Genomic DNA, 13,388 nt, shown 5'->3' with positions numbered 1-13,388 from the left:
AGGTGGACTAGTAAAGTTATCTCTGAACTTCATTGTTCGGTGTTGGCTGGTCATCCAGGAATCTTTGGTACCAGAGAGTTAGTGGCTAGATCCTTCTGGTGGCCATCTCTGTCACGGGATGTACGTACTTTTGTGCAGTCCTGTGGGATTTGTGCTAGGGCTAAGCCCTGCTGTTCACGTGCCAGTGGGTTGCTTTTGCCCTTGCCGGTCCCGAAGAGGCCTTGGACACATATTTCGATGGATTTCATTTCTGACCTTCCCGTTTCTCAAAAGATGTCAGTCATTTGGGTGGTCTGTGATCGCTTTTCTAAAATGGTCCATCTGGTGCCCTTGGTTAAATTGCCTTCCTCCTCTGATTTGGTGCCTTTGTTCTTCCAGCATGTGGTTCGTTTGCATGGCATTCCTGAGAATATTGTTTCTGACAGAGGTTCCCAGTTTGTTTCAAGGTTCTGGCGAGCCTTTTGTGGTAGGATGGGCATTGACATATCTTTTTCCTCGGCTTTCCATCCTCAGACTAATGGCCAGACCGAACGAACCAATCAGACCTTGGAAACATATCTGAGATGTTTTGTTTCTGCTGACCAGGATGATTGGGTGTCCTTTTTGCCGTTGGCTGAGTTCGCCCTTAATAATCGGGCCAGCTCGGCTACCTTGGTCTCTCCATTTTTCTGCAATTCTGGGTTCCATCCTCGTTTCTCTTCGGGACAGGTTGAGTCTTCGGACTGTCCTGGTGTGGATTCTGTGGTGGACAGGTTGCAGCAGATCTGGACTCAGGTAGTGGACAATTTGACCTTGTCCCAGGAGAAGGCTCAACTTTTCGCTAATCGCAGACGCCGTGTGGGTCCCCGACTTCGTGTTGGGGATCTGGTTTGGTTATCTTCTCGTCATATTCCTATGAAGGTTTCCTCTCTTAAATTTAAACCTCGTTTTATTGGTCCGTATAGGATTTCTGAGATTCTCAATCCTGTGTCCTTTCGTCTGACCCTCCCGGACTCCTTTTCCATACATAATGTATTCCATAGGTCGTTGTTGCGGAGATACGTGGCACCTATGGTTCCATCTGTTGAGCCTCCTGCCCCGGTTTTGGTGGAGGGGGAATTGGAGTATATTGTGGAGAAAATTTTGGATTCTCGTGTCTCTAGACGGAAACTCCAGTATCTGGTTAAATGGAAGGGTTATGCTCAGGAAGATAATTCCTGGTTTTTTGCCTCTGATGTCCATGCTCCAGATCTTGTTCGTGCCTTTCATGTGGCTCATCCTGGTCGGCCTGGGGGCTCTGGTGAGGGTTCAGTGACCCCTCCTCAAGGGGGGGGTACTGTTGTGAATTCTGTGGCTGAATTCACTCCTGTGGTCACAAGTGGTACTGCAGCTTCTGGGCTTCCTCCCTCAGGTGTTCTGGTGAGCTCGTTGGCTGCCTTGTTATTTAACTCCACCTGATTCTGTCTTCCTTGCTCCTTGTCAATGTTCCAGTGTTGGATCTGAGCTTCTGGATCTTTCCTGTGGCCTGCTGCTCTGCTTAGATAAGTGCTTCTTTGTTTTTGTTGCTGTTTTTTCTGTCCAGCTTTTCTATTCGTTTTTGCTGGAAGCTCTGAGACGCAAAGGGTGTACCGCCGTGCCGTTAGTTCGGCACGGTGGGTCTTTTTGCCCCCTTTGCGTGGTTTTTTGCTTTAGGGTTTTTTGTAGACTGCAAAGTTCTCTTTGCTATCCTCGCTCTATCTAGAATATCGGGCCTCACTTTGCTGAATCTATTTCATCCCTACGTTTTGTCTTTTCATCTTGCTAACAGTCATTATATGTGGGGGGCTGCCTTTTCCTTTGGGGTATTTCTCTGAGGCAAGTCAGGCTTGTATTTCTATCTTCAGGCTAGTCAGTTCCTCAGGCTGTGCCGAGTTGCATAGGTAGTGTCAGGCGCAATCCACAGCTGCCTTTAGTTGTGTGTAGGATAGGTTCAGGTATTGCGGTCTACAGAGATTCCACGTCTCAGAGCTCGTTCTATTGTTTTTGGGTTTTTGTCAGATCACTGTATGTGCTCTGATTACTGGCACACTGTGTTACTGGATTGCCTTCATAACAGTGAGCCAGGCAAGGAATGTGTTTCAGTTTTGAAAGGGCTATGGCAGCCATAATATTCCTTCCGTTATCACTGACTACCTTGCCTGCCTCAAGATGTACACTGCCCAGCTATGACTGAGTTTCTTGCTGCAAGTACTCGGCCAGTACTTCCGCGGTGTGTCTGTTGTCGACCAAACACTTCATTTGTAGCACAGCCTGCTGACGCTTACCACTAGCTATTCCATAATGGGACACTTCGTGTGCAACACTGGCAGCTGCAGATGGAGTGGTCGTGCGACTGCGCTCTGTGGACGAGCTTTCACTTCTGGAGGAGGAGGAGGGGGGGCGAACGCCTACAGCCAACTGCTTCCTAGACCGTGGGCTAGGCAGAACTGTCCCACTATGGCTGTCCCCTGTGGACCCTGCATCCACATTAACCCAGTGCGCCGTGATGGACACGTAACGTCCCTGGCCATGCCTACTGGTCCATGCATCTGTTGTGAGGTGCACCTTTCAACTGACTGATTGCCTCAGTGCATGGACAATGCGGTCTTTGACATGCTGGTGGAGGGCTAGGATGGCTTTTCTCAGAAAGAAGTGTCAACTGGGTAGGTCACAGCGTGGTACTGCGTAGGGCATCAGGGCTTTGAAAGCTTTGCTTTCAACCAAACGGTAGGGCATCATCTCTAATGAGATTAGTCTAGCAATGTGGGCGTTCAAACCCTGTGTACGCAGATGACAGGATGAGTACTTTCTTTTCCCAGCGAGAGTCTCTTGTAGGGTGAGCTGGACTGGAGAGCTGCATATGGTGGAACTAGCGCTGGGGGTGGTGGACATGGCAGATTGAGAGAGGGTTGGTGATAGTATTCTTGATGTTGGCCTACCTACAGTGTTTCCTACCAAGAACCTTGTGATTCCCTGACTGCTTTGGCCTTGCGACGATACCTCCACATTTGCTGCTGGTGGTGTCCTAACCGGTGGGTTACAGTGAGGGAAGCAATGTAGCGTTGCTGACTACCTTCATTCTGAGCAGGTGCACCAACGGTACTGGACGTTTGGTAGTTAGTCCAGGCTTGCAAGTGCATGCTGGTTAAATGTCTACGCATGCACGTTGGAGATTCTTCCCTCTGCTAAAGGTCTTTGAGCACTTCTTACAGATAACTTTGCACTGATCATTCGGATCTTGGTTAAAAAATGCCCACACTGCACTCTTCCTACTATGGATTACCTTTTCAGGCATTGCACGCTGTGCTACTGGCTCGCCCCCAGACACAGGGCCACGCGTTCTCGGTACCGGGCCTCTCTGCTTCGGTTCTGAGGCTGTCAAGGTGGCTATACCCGGTCCGCGACCTTGCTAAGGGGCGTCCAATAAAGGTGGTGCAGTCTGTCAGGGGTTCGTGATGCCACCTGTGGTGTTCGGTCAGGGTGACCGACGCTGCTGTGGGGTCCGCTGGGGTGATGGAATGGCAGCTGGATGGTATACCTTCCCACAGGTGAAGTATGTTCCCAGGGCTTCCCAGTAAGATGAATGGTGATGGTGTGAGGTGCAGGCAATAACGAGGACACAAGGTTGCAGTCTCTTTACCTCTTTACTGTAAACTTCAGGATCCTCAATCCAGAGCCTGTTTAACAGGGCTATCAGAGACCAGCCGGTCCGATGGGCACTTCCAGAGTCTCCTTCGCAGATGGAAATCGTTTCTCGTCCACCAGTATGTTTTGGCTAGGATGCACCCGTATGACGGGAAGGCCTGGCGGTCTTCCGGGACCCTTGAGACGCCCCTCTCCCACTGTTGCCCCCTATGTCTTCATAGGAAATTTAAGGTAGACAGCCAACCTATAATTAACTGTCCTGCTACGCGCCTCAGTAGGATGTTGCCTCGGTCTCACGGCACGACTCCTACTGGCTCTCCTTTGTGTTTGATCTCGTTTACACTGTTCCACAATATCCTTCCCTTCGTGTCTCTTTCTTAGGATACCGCCGCAAGGAAGTGCAGGTGCGGTTCCATTACGTTCTGTTCTGTTCGCTAGGCACCTGCCAGGTTCCCACGCCTGACAGGGACCCCCCTGTGTCTTCTCCCTGCAACACCCCCTGCCACGGGATGTTGCCTGAATCCAACCCAGTCAGCTTCTGACTAACTTCCTCCCCAACCCCTAGTTTTATCAGTGTGAGGAGTGGCCCAATAAATAAAGCCTTTTGCTCCCCCTAGTGGCCGGAGTGTGAAGTGTAATGTGTTCTGGTGATACCTGGTCAGGAGAATTCCTTCAGTGCCATCAGAGGTACCATCACTCCCCTTAGTGGCACAGCGTCATACTGCAACGACCAGATCTCTGGGGCGCTGCACTACTTTCACCGGATGGCCACGGTGTCCTAAAACTGTTTTTGGATTTGACTAACATTTTTGGCCAGATACGGGCCTGCCAGATGAAAGCTGTTGCGATGTAGATGGCTGCTGTGGATCATCCTCCTCCGCTTCGGAGCTACTGGCAGCAGCACCCTCTTCCCCCAATTGCTGCCACTCTGGGTCAACAACTGGGTCATCTATCACCTCCTCTTCAATGTCATGTGCACCTTCCTCTGTGTCACCGTGTAAGGTGCTATAGCGTTCGTGATGGGGCACCATAGTCTCATCAGGGTCAGATTCTGGCTCAGTACACTGCGAGGGCAATGGAGTGATCTGAGTCAATGGAACAGCATAATAATCTAGCTGTGGCTGTGCATCTGTGCACTCCATGTCCAATTCATCTTGTAATGGGATTTTAACAATTTCCCTCTCTAACCCCGGCACGGTATGTGTAAAGAGCTCCATGGAGTAAACTGTAGTTTCGCCTGCCGCATCCTTCACTTTTGGTTTGGGTGAAGGACACAAGGAAGCGACTTGTTCCTGACCAGGAGCATCCACTGATGACTCGCTGCTTTTAGATTTCGAACCTTCTGAAGAGGAGGCGAAAGAGCTAGAGGCTGAGTCAGCAAGGAAAGCCAAAACTTTTTCCTTCTGCTCCAGCTTTAAAAGCTGTTTTCCTACTCACAGATAAGGGAGCCTTCGAGGCCTTGTGTAGCCAGACGTTGATGCTGGCTCAACACTTCGAGCCTTTGGTGCTATTTTGCTTTTCCCACTACCACCAGATGCGCCACCACCACCACCACCATCAGTACCAGCTGGCAATGACCGCCCACGGCCTCTTCCACCAGACTTCCTCATTTTTGGAAATATCTAACCAAAATAACAACCGTTATATGGTACTGTGAAATAAAGGTAGAAGGTGTATATAAACTTGTGGAGAATTTAAATCTCCCTTTTTTGGGGGGTGGAGACTGCAACAAAACTCAGGCGTAGTGTATTACACTACACAATGTAAGTGGCAGAACGTGGCTGGAAGATGTACGACAAGCTAGCAGAACTGTGATGTAGATCCACTTAGTGCCAATTTAAATCTCCCTTTTTTGGGGGGGGAGACTGCAACAAAACTCAGGCCCTGTGTATTACACTACACAATGTAAGTGGCAGAATGTGGCTGGAAGATGTACGACAAACTAACAGAACTGTGACGTAGATCCACTTAGTGCCAATTTAAATCTCCTTTTTTTGTGGGGAGACTGCATCAAAACTCAGGCCCAGTTTATTACACTACACAATGTAAGTGGCAGAACGTGGCTGGAATATGTACGACAAACTAACAGAACTGTGACGTAGATCCACTTAGTGCCAATTTAAATCTCCTTTTTTTTGTGGGGAGACTGCATCAAAACTCAGGCCCAGTGTATTACACTACACAATGTAAGTGGCAGAATGTGGCTGGAAGATGTACAACAAACTAACAGAACTGTGACGTAGATCCACTTAGTGCCAATTTAAATCTCCCTTTTTTGGGGGGAGACTGCAACAAAAGTCAGGCCCAGTGTATTACACTACACAATGTAAGTGGCAGAACGTGGCTGGAAGATATAAAACAAACTAACAGAACTGATGTAGATCCACTTAGTGCCAATTTCAATCTCCCTTTTTTTGGGGGAAGATAGCAACAAAACTCAGGCCCGATGTATTACACTACACAATGTAAGTGGCAGAACGTGGCTGGAAGATATATCAAAAAATACAAGGGCTGTAGTTCAATTTCAATCTCCCTACAATGATCTCAGGACAAGAATGGCAGCAATAAAAAGGACTGCCGCACACAAAAGTGTGGACAAATAAACAAGATAACTGTGCAGAAAGGAGCAACAGGATTTTTGCTTTTAAAAAAGCAGTTGGTTTGCACAATGGCATACAAACAGCAGTGCAGCTATCAGGGAGCCTTATAAGACAGCCTAATAAGCTACAGCGCTGATGCACAAAAATTATAAACTCCACTGTCCCTGCAAAGAAAAGGTGGTGTTGGACAGTGGAAATCGCTACAGCACAAGCAGTTTCAGGGTTAATCTTCCCTCCCTAACTATATCCCTTCTTCTGATACAGCTGCAGCAACCTCTCCCTATGCTAAGATCTGCAGAAGATGGCGGTCGGCGTGCATGCCCCTTTATAGCCCCTGTGACGCCGCAGAAAGCAAGCCAATCACTGTAATGCCCTTCTCTAAGATGGTGGGGACCGAGACCTATGTCATCACGCTGCCCACACTCTGCGTCCTCCTTCGTTGGATGAGAAATGGCGCTGAACGCATCATACGAAACGCGACTTTGGCGCGCTGATCGCCGATCTCATGGCCGATCCCACACTAGGATCGGGTCGGGTTTCACGAAACCCGACTTTGCCGAAAGTCGGCGATTTTTGAATTTGTCCGATCCGTTTCGCTCAACCTGACCATTGAGCAGTCTTTCATTCTTTTCATTCTGTCTTTTCAGAGGGAACCATGTTATATAGGGATTCATAGTATTGGCGAAAAATCTCAGCAATCTCATTGGACTCCACAACCCTCTTATTTATTTTTGTGAAGATGCTTTTTATACATTTTTTCTCTTATTGTTTTTTAAAGGGAATCTGTCACCCCAAAAATCTTATATGAGATAAGGCCAACGGCATCAGGGGCTTATCTACAGCATTCTGTAATGCTGTAGATAAGCCTCCGATATAACCTAGAAGATAAGAAAAACAGGTTATACTATACTCACCCAAGGACGGTCCCGGTTCTGTTTGGGTCCGATGGGCATTGCAGTCCGGGTCCGGTGCTTCCCATCTTCATATGATGACATCTTCTTCTTGTCTTCCTGCCACGGCTCCGGCGCAGGCGTACTTTGTCTGCCCTATTGAGGGCAGAGCAAAGTACTGCAGTGCACAGGTGGCGGGAAAGGTCAGAGAGGCCCGACGCCTCCACACTGCAGTACTTTGGTCTGCCATCAACAGGGCAAATCAGTATGCCTGTGCTGGAGCCGCGGCAGGAAGACAAGAAGAGGACGTCATCGTACGAAGATGGGAGGCACCGGACCCGCCGGACCGCGACGCCCATCGGACCCGGACCGCAGCGGGACAGCCCTTGGGTGAGTATAACAATAATGATAATAATAATAATTTTTATTTATATAGCGCCAACATATTCCGCAGCACTTTACAATTAAGCGGGGACATGTACAAACAATAAATTCGGTACGAGTTAAGACAAATTAAACAGTGACATTAGGAGTGAGGTCCCTGCTCGAAAGCTTACAATCTACAAGGAAATGGGGGGACTCAATAGGTGAAAAGTGCTTGTTATTTCAGGTCTGGCAATTATAATAAATAGGGATTTTCATACAAAGCTGCATGATCCGGTCATCAGCCCGTGTGTTTAAGTGCAGTTATCATGTGTATGGAGGTTGTGGAGACAGATGAATAGTAGGGTGCAGATTCAGAGTAATATTTGGAAGGAGGGAACAGGGCAAAGTTAGTTTACTGAGTAGTTGATGTGGTAGGCTTGTTTGAAGAGATGGGTTTTCAAAGCGCGCTTGAATAGGTCGAGGCGAGGTATCAGTTTGATCATCTGGGGAAGTGCATTCCAGAGAGCTGGCGCAGCACGAGAGAAGTCTTGGAGACGGAGGTGTGAGGTTCGGATTACAGGGGATGTTAGTCTTGCCTGAGTATAATATAACCGGTTTTTCTTACCTTTCAGGTTACATCGGGGGCTTATCTACAGCATTACAGAATGCTGTAGATAAGCCCCTGATGGCGGTGGCCTTAAGTTTATTACAGAAGGAGGTGAGGTCCAGGTGAGACTCACGTGATTTAGTATTTTTATGAATAGGTTCTGTTGTATTAATTTGGTGAAGGAGAGACTGGATTTCCTTATCTCTCTGCTTTTTAATGTAGTTCCCCTCTGAGAACAGCTTTATGCATCTCCCAAATGTTGGACGTGAGCTGACCTGTAGTATTTTCTTCAAAAAATCGTGAAATTATCATTTTTAAATTTTCCACATTTTTTGAGTTATCCAGTAGTGATTCATTCAGCCTCCAAGTCAAAGGGGTAGTGTAGTAATGAAAATTTCAATAAAATCGGGGGCATGATCCGAGATTGTGACCTCTCCTATACGAGAGGATCTAATTAAATGAAGAGCCCAAGATTGTATGAAAAAATAGTCTATGCGATAGTATGAGTCATGGGGAGGCGAGAAGAAAGTGTAGTCTTTTGTGGAGGGAAATAAACTGCGCCAGGGGTCTATCAAATGTAGAGAGTTTAGTTTATTTAGAAGTCTCTGTCTCAATTTCTGGGATATGGGGGAAGAGCCACTAGAGGCATCGATATTGGTTTGAAGTGTGAGGTTTAGGTCTCCTCCTACAATCAGCAACCCCTTTTTGAAAAGGTGAAGCGTATCCAGTGTTTTAATAAGCCATTGTGTCTGTTTGGAATTAGGGGCATATAAGTTGGCCAGAGTCACGATCATGTTTGCTATGAGGCCCTTCACGAAAATGAATCTACCCTCTTGGTCAACTAAACTTTAATCGTCTTTAGTCGTAAAGGGGAGTCCCCTCCTGAACGCCACACTAACCACTTTAGATCCTGAGGAGGAGCAGCTATTATACCACGTGGGGAAAGAGGAAAATGACCCATTTTGAAATGTGTTTCTTGAAAGAAAACTATTTGTGCTGTCTGTTTTTTTAGTAGTGAGAGGATCTGGTTGCGATTTGCAGGGGAATTAAATCCCTTAACATTAAAGGATGCCACAGTGATCGAACCCGTATCTACCCGACTAGTCGTCATCAATCATTCCTTAAAGTCCTTTGTCACATCAGAGAGCCTGAAAAAACAATAAAATTGGGTAAATAACAAATTATGTACAGTGGTACGCTCGCCCATCGCAGGGAGGGGGGTTTGAATACCTAAACATAGGCGAGGTAGTCCAAGTGATCTTAGAACAGTAATATACCTAAAAAAGAAGAACCAGAAAAACGAGTAAGGAAACTGAGAATGAGATCCGTGAATAAGGATCTGAAAAAACAAAAACATGCAGGTGATTCAAGAAAACCAGAGGGGCTTTCCCTCATTCGAAATCGTCTTTCTCTGCCAAATCTGGAAAACAGTCTGGGAGAACTAAGCTTCAAAAACCTCCTGCTTAAACAAAGTTGCATGGTGAAAAATGGGGAACAAAGGGAAGGAAGGGAGATTCAGATAAGGGTGTGAACAAAAGACCAATGATTTCGACTCAACCAAAATTACCCATCGCGGGGCTTTGAAGAGTTCAAGTTGGGTGGTTCTTGGAGACAATCTTCTTAGGTTTAGGGGAGGTGTGCTTTTTCTTGAGGGACCACTACATTGGTCTCGTCAACTGGGGGAGGCTCCAGCCTGTGTCGACTAGCAACCAGGAAGGAATGTCCATTGGTGCAATGTCCAGAACCTTCAAGGCATTGTCTAAATTAGTTGGGGTGCGTATTGTGACCTGATGGTTGCCCATGTTGATAGCAAGACCAAAAGGGTATAGCCACTTATAAACCAGACCCCTTGATCTCAGTTCCGTCAGAAGGGGCTTAAGGATCCGTCTCTTTGCAAGAGTAGAGGGAGCGAGGTCCTGATAACTTTCATAAAGAAGTTGTCTTGTTCTTTAGCATTAGCTAGAATGGCAGCTGTGTCAACAACACTTAAGAGACCACATGTGACGTTTCTTGGAGGATTATTTTGTTTTGGCTTGGGCTTGAGGGCACGGTGCACTCTTTCAATGACAATAGAATCAGCCCTCTCTTTGCCGAGGAGTTTAGTGATCATTTCTCTGGAAACTTTGTCAAGGGATTCAGGAGCAAAAGATTCAGCATACCTCTCAGCCTAACATTCTTCCTCCTGCTTCGATTTTCCTGGTCTTCCGCTACCAGGAGAGCTGTGTTTAGCTGATGTTGTTGTTGGAGAAGTTGATCACTTAAGCAGGTTATTGCGTCTACTGCTTCCATGTTGGTGGATTCCAAAACTTCCCCTCTCTGGCCCATTTGTTGCAAGTCTGTACGTAGGCCAGATATTTAATCTAGGAGTGGTTGCATACTTTGGGCAAATAACTTTTTCATGAAAGCTCTGGAAATTGGTGCAGAGTCTTCTAAAGTGGATTCGCAATCAGAGCCATCTCCGCTAGAGTCTGAATCTTCTATATTATCAGGGGAGGCAGGTCTCTTTGAGGATTTCTTTGAAGGGGTCTGCATTGTATCAGCCCTTTTCTTTAGGTATTTATCGAGATCACCATGAGATTTACATTTCTGTTCCTCGGTTGAGGTCTTGGTCGTATGTTTTTCACGCTCTTTGTTTGTTCTGACCATGTTGAAGCTTCTATTAGCGCGTGGTGCATTGATCACCACTTGAACATATTAGAGGAAATTATCTGTCCATATTGATGCAGAGAGCAACGTTTTGCAAACTGAACAGTAGGTGTCGCTCTTGTGTCAGCCAGAAGAATAGAACATGGGTTTTGGTGTGTATATAAATATAATGTAAAAATAAGAAATGAAAAAAAAACAATTAGTTATCCAAGAAAATGGTTGTGCGTGACAGGGCTACTGATTCTCTAGCCTTAAGGTCACACTGGGACATTAGGAGGCAGTGTGTTCTGCACTGAGAGGAAAAAACTGTATCCTGCCCCACAATGGTTGTTGCAAGGGAAAAATGGCGCCGGCCTCATGGAGACACCGATGGGGAGGTCTGTGCTCCGCTTCTCACCTCTAACCAAGGAATGGAAGATTTCTTTACTGCTTTGTTTGTCAGCCGCCATCTTCCTGCTGTACACCTCTCAGGTGCCGAGTCAGACCGCGTTCAGCAGGGGAAGCAGCCACAGTCATCGGGCGCTGCTGTGGTATCGCTACAGGATTTGCTTCCTGGGAACTGCTCCCTCAACCGCGAGAGGAAAGGTAGCTTTTTTTTATGGCGACTGCGGGTGTATGGTTGGGGCAACCACGAGGTACGGTGAATGCCACGTTTAGGTGCTGTTTATGTGGCGGATCTCATACTCAGGACTTGTTTTTTGCAGGACGAGTTGATGTTTTTATTGGTACCATTTTCGGGCACATGACATTTTTTGATCGCTTTCTGTTCCAATTTTTGGGAGGCAGAATGAAAAAAAAGCAGCAATTCAGGAATTTTGGGAGGTTTATGATGTTCTGTGTGTGGTAAAGTTGATAAGGCAGTTTTATTCTTCAGGTCAGTACAATTACAGTAATACCTCATTTATTTAGTTTTTTTTATGTTTTGGTGCTTTTACACAATAAAAACTATTTTATAGACAGAATAATTATTTTTTCATCTTTTTACTCTAAGAGCTATAACTAGTGTTGAGCGATACCGTCCGATATTTGAAAGTATCAGTATCGGATGGTATCGGCTGATATCCGAAAAATATTGGATATCGCCGATACCGATATCCGATACCAATACAAGTCAATGGGACACAAATATCGGAAGGTATCCTCTATGGTTCCCAGGGTCTTAAGGAGAGGAAACTCTCCTTCAGGCCCTGGGATCCATATTCATGTGTAAAATAAAGAATAAAAATAAAAAATATTGATATACTTACCCTCGGACGCGCCCTGGTTGTAACCGCTGCAACCGCCATGATTCCCTTCCTAAGAATGAGCGCGTAAAGGACCTTCGATGACGTCGCGGCTTGTGATTGGTCGCGTGACCGCTCATGTGACTGCTCATGCGACCAATCACAAGCCGCGACGTCATCGAAGGTCCTTCACGTGCTCATTCTTAGGAACAGAAGCATGGCGGTTACAACCAGGGCGCGTCCGAGGGTAAGTATATCAATATTTTTTTTTTTTATTCTTTATTTTACACATCAATCTTCATCCCGATACCGATTCCCGATATCGCAAAAATATCGGAACTCGGTATCGGAATTCCGATACCGCAAATATCGGCCGATACCCGATACTTGCGGTATCGGAATGCTGAACACTAGCTATAACTTATTTTTTCGCAGATTGAGCTGTATGGCAGCTTGCTTATTGCTGGACAAGATTACATTTTTAGAGGTACCAGGTTTATTTATATCTGTCTTTTTTATCACGTTTTACTACACTTTTTGTTCGGCGGTATGCCGAGTTTTTTTATTTACTTTTTTATGGTGTTCACTAAAGGGTTTGACTTAGGGTACGTGTCCACGTTCAGGATGGCCGGCGGTTTTGACGGAGCGGCAAACTCGCTCCGCCCAAAGCTCCGCCCCCTTTGGCAGACGCGATGATGCCGGATGTGTTCATTGCACACATCCGGAATCATCACACCCCACACATAGAGCCCTGGGTTAAACCTTGCGGCGGCGGCGGAGCATTTCATGAAATCCCCTCCACTATGCTGTAACATCTGGACGCTGCGTGTTTGACGCTGCGTTTCTATGCAGCATCAAACACGCATCGTTTCCTGAACGTGGACGCGTACCCTAATGGGACAGTTTTACAGGTCGGGTCTTTGCATACATGGCAATACCAAATATATGTACTTTTATTGTTGATATATTTTTGTTTCATTCAAATATTTATTTATAGATACAATATCTTTTGATTATTTTTTATTATTTTTAATATTTTTACAATGATTTGAAAAAAGTTTTACTTTTTTTTAAATTTTATACTTAGTCCCACTATGGACTATCAATTTTTACAGGCTGATCTCTGCAGCAGCAGCATCCCCATGCTATATAATCATGCACTGTGCATGATCACCTGCTCCTGGAATGCTGCGTGAGGGTGGGCGCGGGCGCTCGTGCAGATGTAATAATCTGTCCCTGGTGAGATAGACCCAGGTCACATGGACGGATTATTACATCTGATGTCAGAAAAGGGTTAAAGGGGTGATCCGAAATACTAAGTACTTTTCTTCCTAAATGCCTACTTAATGCTGTAATCTAAGCTGTTTTCTAACATATTTTTATAAAAAATTTCCCTACCCTTCCCTGACTACTC

Source organism: Ranitomeya imitator, chromosome 2 (assembly GCF_032444005.1).
Source record: "Ranitomeya imitator isolate aRanImi1 chromosome 2, aRanImi1.pri, whole genome shotgun sequence".
Taxonomy (NCBI): domain Eukaryota; kingdom Metazoa; phylum Chordata; class Amphibia; order Anura; family Dendrobatidae; genus Ranitomeya; species Ranitomeya imitator.
Note: the sequence above shows the minus strand (reverse complement) of the source record.